Source organism: Sinocyclocheilus grahami, unplaced genomic scaffold (genome assembly GCF_001515645.1).
Source record: "Sinocyclocheilus grahami isolate Dianchi unplaced genomic scaffold, SAMN03320097.WGS_v1.1 scaffold227.1, whole genome shotgun sequence".
In the NCBI taxonomy this organism is placed as follows: domain Eukaryota; kingdom Metazoa; phylum Chordata; class Actinopteri; order Cypriniformes; family Cyprinidae; genus Sinocyclocheilus; species Sinocyclocheilus grahami.
In genome coordinates, this window is record NW_015505406.1 from 300,337 (window position 1) to 317,427 (window position 17,091).

General features: G+C 41.8%; 1 pseudogene; it reads right to left on the reverse strand.

Annotated features, from left to right (window-relative positions):
• Nucleotides 1-4,372: 4,372 nt before the first annotated feature.
• LOC107597088 (serpin H1-like) overlaps nucleotides 4,373-17,091 on the reverse strand; it is a 25,745-nt pseudogene continuing 13,026 nt past the window's right edge.

Here is a 17,091-nt window from a genome sequence, read left to right on the forward strand (position 1 = left end):
TATTTATTAAATTTTTGGGTGCACTAAGTGTATTGAATGCAGCACTATAACCCAAAGCCATATTACAAGCACTTCTACAAAACACTACTTTACAGTACAGTCATTTTCCCCCAGTCATGCACAGCTGAGCTTTCCCTTCTACCACAGCAGTAGCAATAAAAAGTCAACAAATACTAAGTCCTGGGGTGCAAAATAAACATGCAAATTCTTAATTTATGGCATGATTTGTACACCGTTTAACTGGTATGAAGTGGTACGGCCGTGGCCTTCATTGATTGGGGCAGGCATTAAAAGATTAAAAGGTTTATCATCTGTCTGCGTTGTTGATGGCAGTCTCGAGTCATTAGTGCCATTAGCATTAAGCCTGCCCCATCAATAACAGCCCGGGTGAGTGATCTGGCTCCCCGAGAGAGTGATCCCGGGGCGGGGATAGCGCAGCCAGCTTAGCCCTTGCTCTTCTGGAGTCCCTGATCTGCTTGGGTAAGTCTGTCCAGGAAGATGAGTCAGCTACAGTGGGAGAAATTAAGAGAGAGACGAGGTGAAGCAGGAGAGAGAGAAAGAGAACAGGGACCTTCCTGTGTCAGAGCCGAGGTTAGATGACATCTTTCAGATGAATGAGTGAAGACATATACTGTAAACTTAAAAAACACGTCACTATTAGACATTAGTGAGAGTCCAAACAGTCCAAACAGCTGATAAAATCATCAAAAACCAGCCACAGTCCATCAATTAATGTCTTCTGAAGCAATAAGCTGCGGGGTTTAAACAAATAATTGGGATGTTATTATCAGCTGTTTGAACTCTCATTCTGACGGCACCCATTCACTGCAGAGGATCCACTGAAAAACAAGTGATGTAAAGCAAAAACACCTTTACATCTTTTAAAAGTGATGTGACATGTGGCCAGGTATGGTGACCCATACTCGGAATTAGTGCTCTGCATTTATCCCATCCAAAGTGCACACACACAGCAGTGAACACACACACACACCGTGAACACACACCCAGAGCAGTGTGCAGCCATTTTTTGCTGCGGCACCCGGGGAGCAGTTGGGGGTTTGGTGCCTCAGTCGTGGTATTGAAGGTGGGAGAGAGTGCTATACATTCACTCCCCCCACCGGTACGAGACTCAAACCCACAACCTTGGGTTACGAGTCCGACTCTCTAACCATTAGGCCACGACTTCCCCCTTATGGTCTGAGGATGAAAAATTTTGGGTGAACCATTCCTATAATTATAAAATTTCCTTTCACTGAACTGGCCAAACAGGTTTGCAAAATGGTCTGAATTGATTTGCATTAATTTGGACTGCTCTCGCTTAGAATTATCTGAAGCGATTTCTCAGTCAGTTACTTGAGAACAAACAGTGCTGGATGAACTGCATATTCACCTAGGCTACGATTGAAACAAAAAGCTACTTTTGGATAGGTGACTGAGAAAATGTAGCTGTCATGTGAATAAGCGGTCATTTGCTTCAAAAGTGTTTTTGTGTCCAATTGCAGTTTTTTTTCCTATATGGACATCTCCTAGATGGATGACTATTTCATTGCTTTTTGCCATTTTCATGTTGGTTTTAAAAGATTTAAAATGCATCTGGACGCTTTCATTGTGCTGAGGTGTATTGTTGCTCTCATTGAACGTTTGGTCTGAATAGTCTGAAGTCTTTAAAAAACATACATAATAGTGATGTATTATAGAAAATGAAAAAAACCCTCTCCAAGTTGGATTTTTAAAGGGGTCATATGACGTTGCTAAATAAGAACATTATGCTGTGTATTTGGTGTAATGCAATGTGTTTATGCGGTTTAAGGTAAAAAAACCCCATTATTTTCCACATAATGTGCATTACTGTTGCTGCTCTATGCCCCGCCTTTCTGAAACACGCCGATTTTTACAAAGCTCATCGTTCTGAAAAGCGAGGTGTGCTGTGATTGGCCAGATATCCAGTGGGTTGTGATTGGCTGAATACCTCAAGCGGGTGACAGAAATGTTACGCCCCTCACCATAATGTGATGCCGTGTCCCGGTGTGATGAGACAACACCAGTAAAACTCATTAGAAACGAGGCATTTGTTGCATCCAGTGGGGAAAAATAACTGATTATAATGACTTATACTGTCTTTTTATGCGTTGCATATCACGCTGCGTAAACATAAAACCATGTCTGCACTTGTGATCGGAGAAACGTCAAACAACAAGCGCTACTCTACACTGCTCAAAACTCGCATTTGAATCATCAGTGGCAAATTCTTTAAATATGAAAAATGTACTTACAGTCTGTGAGTCAGAAGTGCCAGACTGTCCTTGCAAAGTTGGAACTGCCCCACTTTATAGAAACAGCCTTTGTGCACAGACACATTGTACTCTCCCAGGATCAGGAAACAGTCCTCCATAAAATGCGCTGCACACATCTGATATTATATCAAACTGTTATATATATTACATCTCATATTTGGGTTGAACTGTTCTGAAATAGTGTTGTAAATACAACTTAACCAGATTTCTAGCTGTGTCTTCTTTTGGAAGACCAAACAAAGTAGTTTCGCTTTCACAATGAAACACAGTGTCTCCACGACATGGTGGCGGTGGCGGCAACAATACTACAGAGAGAATAAAAGTTACGCCTTCTTTCTTTGCATGAACATTTGGGCGCCATTATGCAAATCTTCCCACACAGTGACGTAGACATGTGGGTGCGTGTTTAAACGAGGCGTTTTAGGAGGGCGTGGACGAGTCTTAACTTTTATAAAGAATATCTCTTTGGATTTGAGACTTTAGTCTTTGCAACTTTAAGGATCTTATCTATGCACAAACAGCTTGTAACACTCCAAAGAGAAAGGAAAATTTGAAATTGCATCATATGACCCCTTTAACATTAGCATATACTTTTTAGTGTTTTGCAAAAATCCCTTCTGTGCATGTGCCCTCAGATGAAATCCTGCAGGCGCCCGTGCTGTTTACATGTTGACAGTGGATGGAGTCACTTTGCGTTGCAGTGTAAGGGTGTGTGGTGTGTCTGTAGCAGTATCTCAGCATCAGCATGTATTCACTCGGCTGTCACCATGGTGGTTTTCCTTACAGTAACAGTGGGGAACGAGTTGTGTCAGTGTGTCGATATGAGTGTAGTTGACACCCACCACACTGGCTGCAGAGCTTCCCACTGACGATCTCATCGCAGTGCACGTCTATCACGGTGAGTGTTGCTGTCAGTCAGTGTCTCTGCTGTGAAGAGCTTGCAGACATAGAAACACATGTACTAGTGTATTCACTGGTGTCCTAACTGACCACAAGCACTTCACACTGGGTCTTTCATATGTAACTACATCATTAGGCACACATAGAATCTGCACACTGATTGGAACAGGATTTTGGACCAGTAAGATTTCACTGGGTAGGGCTACAAAGCAGAAATAAACATCAAGTGACTGGACACAGGTGAATGACATACAATATAGTTAAATTCAAATTTCAATCCATTTAATTTGACCCAAAACAAAAAGGCAAATACAAACAGGCTAGAAGGTATTAATATAAAGTAATTTATAGGCAATTTTTTTAAGTCTGCGTTTTTGTAGTTTGATGGCTCGAATACATATAGAAAAATTGCATAAATTTTTTTTCGCTTTTCTAATCTTTCAGTTTGTGCAGTTGCATCATTTGTTTTTATTTACCAACCTATAAAGTAAGGATACACAATATTTTGATACTGATAAGCCAATAATTTTTTGAATTATGGCCAATAACTGATAAATGGCATTGATAAAATTGTATTTAAAATTGACACAAACAAAAAACTAAAATAAAAAACAAATACAAAATAAAAAAATTATTTGGGAAGTGACTATATACATATTCATTTAACAGTAATATAAAAGTTTTAGTGTAAAAATAAACTATAAGTGAATGATAGAAGACAGCAGGGGTTATAAAAAATATACAGAAATCAGCATGTAAAATTAAACTACCAAAACCGATAAATTACATTTTTTAAATCTGTGTGTGACCCTATTTCAACAGAGCTGTGACTATTTTACTTATAAAGGCAGCTTAAAGTATTAGTAAATTAACCCAAACATTTAATAAACAAAAAGTTGCAGAACACATTCAAATTCTGCAGAAATCTGCAAGGCCTTCTGCAGAATTCTGTGGGTGCAGATTCAGTGCAGGTCTACATATCAGTTTAATTACATCCTATCTTAAGCTCTTTCATATCTGTAATACAAGTAAAACGTAACATGTGTCAGCACAAAACATTAGGCCAGTAAGTGAAAGACAGTGGATTTGCAGTGGATAAGAAGGTCAGTTTATTGTCAATACCTGTAGGTCAGCCATTTTGGCTCTTCAGCAGACTGTCAGTGCCGGAGGGTGAAGTATTTCGGTTCTACAGCTCATCGTGAATTGCAGGGCCATCAGTCTGGTCCAGTGCACCTATCATGAGCAATACCCCAGTGCTGCTGTCCCTGACTAGTATAATGAAGGAATGATCTGCATAGAAGATTTTTGGCTTCTGCACATCCTCATCCTCATGCATACCGTTCTTGCTGCCGGACTCAGGGGCCAGCTCGAGGGACGTCCAATGCAGCACGGCTCCCAAGTGGAGCTTCCCCCGTCCCAAGCTTGACGCGGTGGAGAAATCAGCTGATGTCTCGTTCCACGCATCTACCAGGCCTAATGCAGCTAGCTGCTTCTGAGAGATAGTAAGGAGGGAAAAAACAGAAGTAGAGGAAAAGAGTGCAAGAAAACAAAGAGAATTTAATGTATTTTCATACAAAATGATTTCTGATTCAGAAGGCAGGTGAACACTAGACCCCAAAATCCTTCTCTGCTCCAAATGACTAAGATGGTGCGAATCAATTATGCAGACTACATAAAAGAAAAGCTCAAATATGAGCCAATAGAGACCTTAAACATTCATGCCCTTTTACGACTCCCAATGCTGGAAATGGAAAACAAACACACACACACACACACACACACACACACACACAGACCAGTCCTCTTCAGACAGGTAGAAAGGACAAATAAAAGCAAAACATAAAGAGTGTCACTGTAAATCAATAATGTTTCAAAAATTCAGTTGTTTCCCTTCTTCACTGTCTCCCCTTTATTTTAAAGGCATGACAGATGCCCTTGTTGGCGGTGCGGGCGGTACAAAGTATGCGACAGGAGCTGAAGACGGTGGCCGAGGGAGAGTTGCTTATGAATAATTTAAAAAAGATCTCTCTGACCTCGGCCCGCTTTTGTTTTCCTTTCAGATATGAATTTGGCAGAAAGATGCTCGCTGACAGGTAGTTTATATTCCCCCTGGATGAGATCCAGGATAAACGACAGTTACCCGCATAGAGAGTGAGAGACTGCGAGGGAGATGGCGAAATGAGGAACAGGAGATAATAAGTGAACTGCTGTGGGAAGATTGAGAGACACCCAACGTGTTTGTGAAAGCCGAGACCGAATGGCAAGTGCTTTAACTGAATGATTAAGCACTCTCGCCTAAATGACTATTGTAATTAAAACCGAGCGCATGCACACTCTATCTTGTTGCAAAAATGATGCGAGCTCACTGGGAATGGCTGAGTTGGCGTGCTAGCTAGATTTGTGCAAAACTCAGAATTAAAGCATTGGCTCCAAATCAATGAATAAGTTGGAAATCTAATTGAATTGTCCTCACCTGACAGGAAGTTAAATAGGAATTTGCATTAAAATGACAGAACAGCAATTCAACAAACAAATGAAGAAAAGTTCTTTAAACCTATTTATTTTTACACTTAAAGCAAGGCTTAATCAAATTTGCTTTTCTAGGTAATAACGTAAAAATTACAGTATGAATTCGTTGGAATTCATTTATTCTAATTTAAATTCAAACTTTTTTGATTTTTCTTGATATGACAGTGGAGATCTGATATGAAGTAGGAGAGAGAGAGACAGGGATTGGGAAAGGGAAAGGTCCTTGAGGCAGGATTTGAACTTGGGACACCCAAAGCGCAAATGCACCATACAGTATGTCGGTGCGCTGCCCACAAGGCTACCAAACTTGAATTGCGATCAAACACTGTATATACCAAGACGGTGAGTGCAACCCACACTTTCAGCATAATAAAGGGACGTTTTTGCATTCCACTGGTTCTGCTGGTTTCCCATAGTTTTTCTGTGTAAAAGGATATCTTTGACTTTTGTGCAGAGTCTCGCACATGACATGGCATTGTGCTCAAGTTAAAATAAGTCTGACTTTTTTTTTTAAGAGAGACCTTTTTTTTTTGCCCAGTCCACTGGACCAATATGAAATTTTTTTATGCTATTTGAGCACAAGAAACTATATTTATGGGACAGTTCATGTCAAGGTTTTGTTTCTAATTTGAAAAAATGTTATTTAAATGTGAGTTTGGCCATCAGTATTTGAGATTTCACTATTTTCCCATTCAAGTAGACAGGAGTTGGTCTTGCATGCCTAAAAAAAGCCATCCGGAGGCATTGCAAATATGGCCACTTAGTGAACTGGCTTTTCTTCGAAAGGGACTTTGAAGTAATTCTGCATCCTGTTTGCTACCTCAATTCAAATTCAGCAATTAAAATCCATTCTCAATTCGATTCCGAATGGGTGCACAACCCAGGCGCTGGCATAGTGATTTGAATCAGAGGTTGTTAAATGGGAAAAAAGGTGGAAAACTAGAGAAAGATGGACGGAGAGGTTGATAATGAGGCAGAGAGGTGGGGGAGGCTGTCACCTGCGCTAACACTGTTCGACCCTCTGTGGTTCTCTCTCTCTCTCAACAGTCTCGGCACACACCTGCACTAATGCACTTCTATTGTCCTCATCCATTATTCTCCTTCTCCTACCTCTTTCCTCCATCACTTCATCACTGCCTCATCCTGTCGGCCGCTCAGCCACCTCTGTGGCATCCTCATCCCTCATCTGACCATCCTCCACTTGTTTAAATTCCTCTCTCGCCTGCTCTATGTGCTCCCTGTCTTTTTCCCGCTCTGATCCGAATGTCCAGGCTTGTATCTAAGCATGTATTTATGTTCAGGAGAGTGACGGTCTTTCCTCTCTGTCTCCTGAGGCTTTCTCACCCTCTCTCGTGGCTGTATGTCCTTGCTATTCAGGCTGACACCGCATTGGGCGAATTTATTTCCCTTTAATTAATTCTCTGTGTTGTCTCCGAGGGTTTTTCCTTGCACCTCTCCAGCTTTCCCATTGTAACTTTGATGTTTTCCGGCACTATAGACGCAGATCCGCTCCTTGGCCACGTAGCCTTGACCCGAAGCAGCTTGTTGCCACAACCATGACATGGCGCCGTGTGTTACTACGACAATGCTGTCTCCAGCAATTAGAGCCACATGCAACATTAGCAGACATCTCCCAGCCTGCATTGTGACAGGCTCTATAAATAGCACGCCTCTTTCTTTGTCTCGCTCCATCTCGCTCTTTCTCCTTGGGATGGCGGCACCTCTCGGGATGTGCGGATTTGCTGAGGTCACTTCATTTTTAAAAACATTCAGCGTTTAAATATTCAACATGGGCTGTCGTCGTGCAAGCATTCACCCTAGAAGCCCCTGGGGCCAAAAAATGCTCATTTTGCATATTCACTTAATCCAGATCTCCAAGATGCCACACAGCTATTGAGTCATTTGAAGCTAGTGAAGCTTGGCCTCGCTTCTACAAATTCCAATGGAGCTCACAGGACGCCCTGAAGGAGGAACAGGTAAAACCTCCCTAGGTGCAGTGAGCCCCAAACGAATTAATGACACATTTGCGAAGAAAAGACATGCCCAGCAGGCAGCCGGATTGAGTGATGGGTCTGCAGATGAGTACAGTAGTTTCTGCACTGGAAACAGATGAAAGGTGGCTAATAAATATCATGTAGTAATATGGCACACAGACTTCCAACTAATGCAGTAAATGTGATGGGCAGATGGAGGAAAACGAGAGAGGGAGAGAGATGGAGCGAGGAGGAGGGCTGTGTAAACATGGTTCAGCTCTAATGCTACTCATTGGGTGGAAATGGAGCGTCTCTATTTTCCTCTCTTCTCACTCTCTCTTCCTGTCTGTTTCTTTCTCAAGTCAAAGTTTTCTAAATGCAGCCTATCCTTGCGCTCCATTTTTTTTTAGCATACTCTGCATTATACTGTAGCATAATTCAAGTGCATAAATCAATAAACACAACTACAAAAACATACAGCTCATGAATAACGCACAAGAAGAAACAGCCCTGGAGTCGACTTGAATGTTGTATTTTCTATACAACATGATGGTGCATGGGAATGTAAGGGGTGGAGATGGCCCAGCAGCGGCACATGGAGCAACTCCAGCAACTGTTTTATTCAGCCTCGCAGCATCACGGCAGTCAGTTCGCCTTTTACAAAACGTCTTGGATATTATTCAGTGGCAGAGTTCTTTACCACTGTCAATGTCTCATTTACATTTTCTGTCTCTCTCTTTTTCACTTTCGTCCCTTCTTCTTCACACACAATATTATTATTATTTTTTGTTTATCCTTTGCATCACACTCTGTCACAAAGAACTTCACACTGTTTATCAGCTTCTTGGAATCACAATCACAACAACTGCACACAAGAGAAACTGGTTCAAAACAGAGCTGTGTTAACATATGAAATGGATATATTAAATTTGAAGAATTAGTGTGTCAGCAACTTTAATGACAAACAGTGCTGGGAAAACAAGCACCGATTCCAAATTGGTTAAATATATATTTAAAAAAATGATTTGAAGCAACTGATTTACAAAATATTTGATTTTATTTACAGAACTTGTGTTATAAATGATATATAGTATGGCATCATTTTTTTGTACTACATAGTGGAACCACTGAGGCTCAACTTAAATGAACATTGTGATCACTGCAAACCAATATCCAAATGAATGATTCTTATGAGCAGGTTGCACAGTGAATCAAAAACACTTCTGAATCAATGGAAGCAGTTACAGAACCCTCCCCCAGGGGGAGCCTCCAACTTAAGTTGAAAAATGCATAATGTAAGGGTCACACAGGGTGGCCATCAGGAGTCTGCTAACAGAAATAACTGTTATAAGATAAATCACAGATAATTTTTTAAGGCAAAGATCATTTTACAGCACTAAAACATTCATTTATTTGGCATCTGTAAACAGTTACTTCATCAGGGTTACTTCATCCTAAAAATGGAAAATGTTGTCATTAATTATTTACTCGTGTCTTCCAACTCATCTTTTCATTCATCTTTAAAACACAAATAAAGATGTATTAAACCTGAGAGATGTTTACTTTGATGTGCTCTATGTATGTGACTTGATCAACATTTATATGTAAATAAATAAATAAATTAAAACTGTTCATCATATGAAGCAATTATGTCTTGGAATAAACCCCTCCATTTATATAGATATATTCATGAACTTTAAGCATCAATGTTTTGATGTAATAAGACTTCCAATGTAGGGACAGAAATCTCTTAGGTTTCATTAAAAATATTTTCGTATGTGTTTCATCAAAGTTTTAATGGGTTGGAACAACATGAGAGTAACTGAGGACAGATTTATTTTTTTTAAATTATGAATGAATGATGAATGATTCAATGATTTCAGGGGTTATTTTATAAAAATAATTAGTGTTAATTTTTGTTTATTTAATATAGTTAGGGCTAATTATCAGACTGCATTTATGACACTTCTGTGTCTCATTAAAATGTATTTTGCAATACAGTAATTACATCTATTTCTGAATTGCTCTGTTGACAACTGAAATTATCTCATCATTTGGCGCCAGACTGATAAGGGCAGTAAAAAAAAAAAAGGACAGTGTCTTATTTCCATTTTTTTCTTCGGAAGCACTAAAAGAATCATTAGTGTAATTAATAGAATACAGTTTCATGGCTGGCAATAAATATTTATGATAAATAATAATATAAAATGGCTAAAAAATGGCTATGTGTTGCGCCGAAGACGGCAGCCTCCAGTGTTTGTACTGTTTTTGTTAGTTTTTCCTGTTTTTTGTTTCTCAAACACTATCAGTTTTACCAGGGATGAGCTGCTGAACATTCGGCAGAACACACCACACAATCTTCTACCGGATTTCGTTTATTCTGACGTTTTGCTTAACATTGTAGTTGGCAGAGCAGCGGCGCTGATCAAGCGCTTCAAGACCCGCAGACGGGGGAAGAGAGCCGGCGTGCTCGTGAAGCTCAGGAAGCGCGTATTCAGAACGGCGCTGCCTAGCATCCATCTGGCGAATCTCCGCTCTCTACCCACACACTCTGCAGCTCTGTGTTTCACAGAAACCTGGCTGAATGATGCCATTCCGGACAGCGCGCTACAACTGCCCGGCTTTCAGCTGTTTAGAGCAGACCGCGATGCAGAATCAACGGGCAAATCGCGTCGCGTTGTTGACATGTTTTTACATCAACGAAAGGTGGTGTACAGATGTTACAGCGTTAAAGAAGATGTGCTGTTCCGATCTAGAAGCGCTTCTCATTAACTGTAAGCCATTCTATTCGCCGCAGGAGTTTCACTCGTTCATTCTCGTGAGTATTTACATTCCTCCGCAAGCGCACGTGAGCTCAGCTTTACAGAAACTCGCTGATCTGATCACAGAGACAGAGCAACAACACCCGGACTCTGTTTTAATCATTCTCGGGGACTTTAATAAAGCAAATCTTTCCCGTGAACTGCCAAAATACAGACAGCATATTACATGTCCCACCAGAGACAGTAGTATACTGGACCATTGTTACTCCACAATAAAGGATGCATATCGCTCGGTCCCCAGAGCAGCTGTAGGACTCTCTGACCACTGCCTGGTTCATCTTATACCAACTTACAGGCATAAACTTAAATCTGCTAAACCTGTAGTAAAGTCTGTAAAGAGATGGACCAACGAAACAGAGCAGGCATTACAAGCCTGTTTTGACTGCACTGATTGGAGTGTTTTTGAAGCTGCCACCAACGATATGGACGAGCTCACGGAATCTGTAACATCATATATCAGTTTCTGTGAAGACATGTGCATTTACAGCAAAACTTTGTTATCCTCATCAGGCCAAAGAGGACGCCTACAAAAGGGGGGACAGAGTCTTGTACAATCAGGCCAGAAACACACTGAATAAGGAGATTAGAGTGGCCAAGAGGAACTACGCTAAAAAGCTAGAACACCAGTTTTCTGCCAATGAGCCTGCATCAGTGTGGAAAGGCCTGAAAGACATCACCAACTACAAGACACCATCCCCCAGCACTGAGGCCAATCAACAACTTGCTGAAGACCTGAATGAGTTTTACTGTAGATTTGAAACTCCCAGTCTAACACCCCACACCCGCTCTGAACATCTTTCCACACAACCATCAACACCTCCTGCAACCCCCCTCTCCCCCACTCCTACGTTTCAGATCAGTGAGGATGATGTGCACCAGGTCTTCAGGAAGAACAAGAGAAGAAAAGCACCAGGCCCAGACGGTGTGACACCAGCCTGTCTGAAAACCTGCGCTGACCAACTGGCCCCCATCTTCTCACAGATCTTCAACAGATCACTGGAGCTGTGCAAAGTCCCTGCCTGCTTCAAACGCTCCACCATCATCCCCATCCCAAAGAAACCTAAGATAACAGGACTTAATGACTACAGACCTGTGGCCCTAACATCTGTGGTCATGAAGACATTTGAGAGGTTGGTGTTGGCTTATCTGAAGGACATTACTGGACCCTTACTAGACCCCCTGCAGTTTGCTTACCGAGCAAACAGGTCCGTGGATGATGCAGTCAATATGGGACTGCACTTAATCCTGCAACATCTGGACAAAACAGCGACTTATGTGAGGATCCTGTTTGTGGACTTTAGCTCTGCTTTCAACACCATCATCCCAACACTCCTCCAGACCAAACTAACCCAGCTCTCTGTCCCTAGCTCTATCTGTCAATGGATCACCAGCTTTCTGACAGATAGGCAACAGCTAGTGAGAATTGGTAAATTCACATCCAACAACCGCACCACCAGCACTGGCACCCCTCAGGGTTGCGTCCTCTCCCCACTGCTCTTCTCCCTCTACACCAATGACTGCACCTCTAAAGACCCCTCTGTCAAGCTCCTGAAGTATGCAGATGACACTACAGTCATCGGTCTCATCAAGGATGGAGACGAGTCTGCTTACAGACAGGAGGTTAAAGAGCTGGCTGTCTGGTGCAGTCTTAACAACTTGGAGCTGAACACCCTCAAAACAGTGGAGATGATCGTGGACTTCAGGAGGAACCCCCCTGCACTCCCCCCACTCACCATCATGGATAGCACTGTAACGACAGTGGAGTCATTCAGGTTCCTGGGCACCACCATCTCTCAGGACCTGAAGTGGGACACTCACATTGACTCCATTGTTAAAAAGGCCCAGCAGAGGTTGTACTTCCTTCGCCAGCTGAGGAAATTCAACCTGCCACAGGAGCTGCTGAAACAGTTCTACTCAGCCGTCATCGAGTCTGTTCTGTGCACTTCAATAACTGTCTGGTTTGGTTCAGCTACAAAATCAGACATCAGAAGACTACAGAGAACGGTTCGGACTGCTGAAAGGATTATTGGTGCCCCCCTGCCTACCCTCCAAGAACTGTATACATCCAGAGTGAGGAAAAGGGCTCAGAAAATCACTCTGGATCCATCACATCCAAGCCATCTCCTTTTTGAACTTTTGCCATCTGGTCGGCGTTACAGAGCACCGAATACCAGGACAGCCAGGCACAAGAACAGTTTCTTTCCCCAGGCAATCTACCTCATGAACAGTTAATGTTCTCCCATTGTGCAATTAAAGTACAGTATGTGCAATAACCTTAACTTATTTATCACCCTAAACCCTAGTACATCCCTACAACTTATTTTATTTTATTATATTCCTATTCCATCTATAGCACACCTGTACATACAATTTATTCTTTTTTTTTGTGGTTTATATTTATGCATGTGTATTTTATTCACATCTCACTTTTATTATCTGTGTGTTGTTGTTGTCTCAGTGTACTGGAAGCTTGTGACACTATAACAAATTCCTTGTATGTGCAAACATACTTGGCAATAAAGCTCTTTCTGATTCTGATTCTAAAGCTCTTTCTGAGTCTGTGGAATTCAGGATTAAATGATTGTGCAGCGATTTGTACAAATACAGACATGCTGAAGGTTAGTAATAGGTGCATTTCTCTCGTACTGCAGAGATGGCTAATCAGCATTGTCAACTTCATCTTTGCAGAATAATAATAATAATAATAATAATAGGTGTTCGCATTTTTTGTCCAACCCCTGTATATCCTAGTGTGAGGCTGTAATCTGGAATCATTGAAATGAACTGAAATGAACATGAGCGGGTCACAGAGCAGGCCACCGCTGGCCAGATGGCTGTGTACACCGCGAACAGGCAGCAGCACTACTGCTACAGACTATGTGTGAAACAGGCCTAATACAACAAAGAACGACTAGCAGGCAACCAAGCAGCACTGTAAATAAACATGATGGAATCAGTTACCATCCCTGTCTATGCAGCATTAGGGGAAGCGACCCTATAAACTCACACTTCTAGATTTTAAAATAGAAAAAATACAAAGTATGAGGAAATGTATGTTAATCCACATGTTACTGTTATTTCACACTAAGAGCTAATCAAATATATCTTTATTTATTTATTTATTTTTCTGGTGAACTGCTGAATATCATATCTGCTCATAGAACTGCTGAATATTTGTAAGAAATTAAAAATATTAAAGTATAAATTCAAGAGGTATTTCAAATAATGCATTCACATGCAAAATAATTTTACAAGTTAGTAGTACAGTGAAAGTAGTAAAATGTTAATGTAAATCTGTAAATTATATATATATTAAAAAGGCCCAGCAGAGGTTGTACTTCCTTCGCCAGCTGAGGAAATTCAACCTGCCACAGGAGCTGCTGAAACAGTTCTACTCAGCCGTCATCGAGTCTGTTCTGTGCACTTCAATAACTGTCTGGTTTGGTTCAGCTACAAAATCAGACATCAGAAGACTACAGAGAACGGTTCGGACTGCTGAAAGGATTATTGGTGCCCCCCTGCCTACCCTCCAAGAACTGTATACATCCAGAGTGAGGAAAAGGGCTCAAAAAAATCACTCTGGATCCATCACATCCAAGCCATCTCCCTTTTGAACTTTTGCCATCTGGTCGGCGTTACAGAGCACCGAATACCAGGACAACCAGGCACAAGAACAGTTTCTTTCCCCAGGCAATCTACCTCATGAACAGTTAATGTTCTCCCATTGTGCAATTAAAGTATGTGCAATAACCTTATACTTATTTATCACCCTAAATCCTAATACATCCCTACAACTTTATTCTATTCCTATTCTATCTATAGCACACCTGTACATACAATTTATTCTTTTTTTGTGGTTTATATTTATGCATGTGTATTTTATTCACATCTTATTTTTATTATCTGTGTGTTGTTGTTGTCTCCATGTACTGGAAGCTTGTGAAACTATAACAAATTCCTTGTATGTGCAAACATACTTGGCAATAAAGCTCTTTCTGATTCTGATTCTGATTCTAAATTCATTTGGTTTTGGCAAATGCGATGAAGTTTTTAAGAAAGCCGGTTCTAAACTTCAATAAATTATATATAATAAACAGGATATGTTAATATTTGTATTAGATAACAAATAAGCATTTTATCACGGTGTGGTACTGCACTCTAAAACACTTGTCTAAACACAACATCCACTTCATGACCTCATCAATGAGTGTGTGTATGTTAGCTTGACTCCCTCTGTCTCTCTGGCACACACAGAGAACTGTGCAATCCAATTACAGCCACACTGGCATCCACAGGCCTTGGCACGCTACGTGTGTGTGTGAGAGAGAGAGAGTGTTTTCTGTGTATCCTTGCATCAGACTCTTAAGGTCAGTGTGTCTGGCTGTGTGTGTTTGCCAGGCATCAGGCAGACGGTGACCCCTCGACCCCTCATGCTCGTTATGGAGTCCAGACTCAATCTCTTGTTAGCCGCTATCGCCTGGCACTAACCGTTCCTGAGCTCTGGCCCCACTGCCTCACCACCAGAGCGGATATTTTTATCCAGCTCGCCCGCTCTCCTGCCCTTTCCCCATCTCTTTCTCTCTTCTCCAGCACTCAACCCCATTCCACCTCCCTCACAACCACTCACCTCTCCAGCTGCACGTCAGTCCAATTTGGGTCATCCTGCCCCGAGCCAGGCCCCCCCTAGCCACGCAGCACGGCTACATTAGAGCATACGCAAGTGCACGGATTGGAAATCAGGATAATGGCAGCTCCTCCGGAGACCGAAGACGTCCACGCGGGAGCGTGACAGAAGGCCTAGAGTGGCTTGAGAGTGACAGAGCGTCGGGCGGCCATGTTGGAGGCTGAGGCTCTGAGGCGAGATGAAAGATACAAGGTGGAAACTCTATTAATGCCTCGAGATGGAGGCTGTGTTTGCTCACTTCGACCTGATCGGAGTGGGAGAGGGAAGCTGCACTCGGCGCAACTCTTCTGTCACTGCCCATATAAAAGCGGAGGAATCAAATGTCTCTGACCTATGGTGATATTTCTTCAGATACTACAAGAAAGAGAGTGTGTATGTGTGTGGCAGAAAAAATAAAAAGCCAGATGAGAGCATGAAAGAGCAGAGAAACAGACAGAGAGCAGAAAGATGTGGAGTGCGAGGGAGCAGCAGGAGGACTTGTCAGAGAAGTAATACAGCTCTATTCATGTCATGCACCCGTGGCAGGACTTTTCGGCCTCTTTCCGCACACTGGGGCATCACTTATGTGAACACAGCAAGTCCAAAAAAGGGAGTTATGTCTGGGCTGTCGGTGGGTTTCTTTTAAAGAAAGCTTCTAAGTCTCTCTTGGGCATCCTTACAGCTCATGTTAATGTCAAAATCTTGTTCTTCTGAGCAGAGCTGCATAAGCGGACATGGCATGTGGGCGCTTATATTTCTCGCCCATCATTACAAGACTTTAACAAAATGCTGCGCTGCACTACAACGACTGTTCACTTCTCTGAGCGCCCTGGGAACGGTTGTGCCCCACTTGACCTGTCTAGTTCAACAACTGTCATTTTTGTTGTACCTTACCTTTTTTTGTGTCTTGTAACCTCTGCTTCTTTGAATTCTTACCCTTCTCTGTCACTGGATGCCTACTGACATATTTGACTTGACATCTGCTGTCTACCATGAGGATAAAACCAACCTTGTGGTTTAGATGGTTTGTCATCTGCTTGCAGCATTACCCAGGGACAGTGACCCTACAACAGGGGTTTTCAAAATGGGCTCTTGGGACCCATGGGGGCCACAAAGGGTGTGCAAGGGGTCAGCAAAAATTTGAGAGAAAAACAAAGATTTGATCAAATAGAGCTTTAGGGCTCTAAGAATTAACTTATGCACTTTAGATATTAAGGAAATATGTTTAACCCGAGCAGCAACCTTCCGGTCTCTCTCGTGAAACCAACACGGAAGTGACTAAAACTGCAATTCATCAACTGGCCACTAGAGGCTGGCTCCAAAAGGGAGTCAGTCCCATAGACTCTACAGCAGAAAAAAATGTGTTTACAGCCAGGTACAAAAAATGGTTTTGGTCTATATAGTTAATTTTGCCCTTCATGACAACTGTGAGAGGAGTGAATTTTTTTTATAACTCTGTTATATATCTGTTTAAATGATATTAAGCCTTAAAGTTCTGCATAATTAAGGGCGTGGCCACTTGAGTGACAGATGGATTGCTGTTGCTGTCACCACTGTCGAGCTAGGTGGGCGTGGTTTCAGCAACCTGCTCCCGTGTCTTTGCCCATTTTTGATTATCCGGGAGTGACACGCGGTGACGTGCTGCCAAGATGGCGACGGCCGGCTTCGCCCACTTTGAGCTTCAAAAACGCTCTTTAGAAACCTACAGGTGACGTCACGGACACTATGTCCATGTTTTTATACAGTCTATGGTTTAACCCTAACGACCTCTTCATATTTACATTAATCAAACAGAAAAGGAATATTTGCTACATTTTAATTTCTAAAGACTGATCAGGCTGGTTTCTTATTTATATATAAAAAAATTACATTTAAATATATATATATATGGGTCAATATACAGATATACT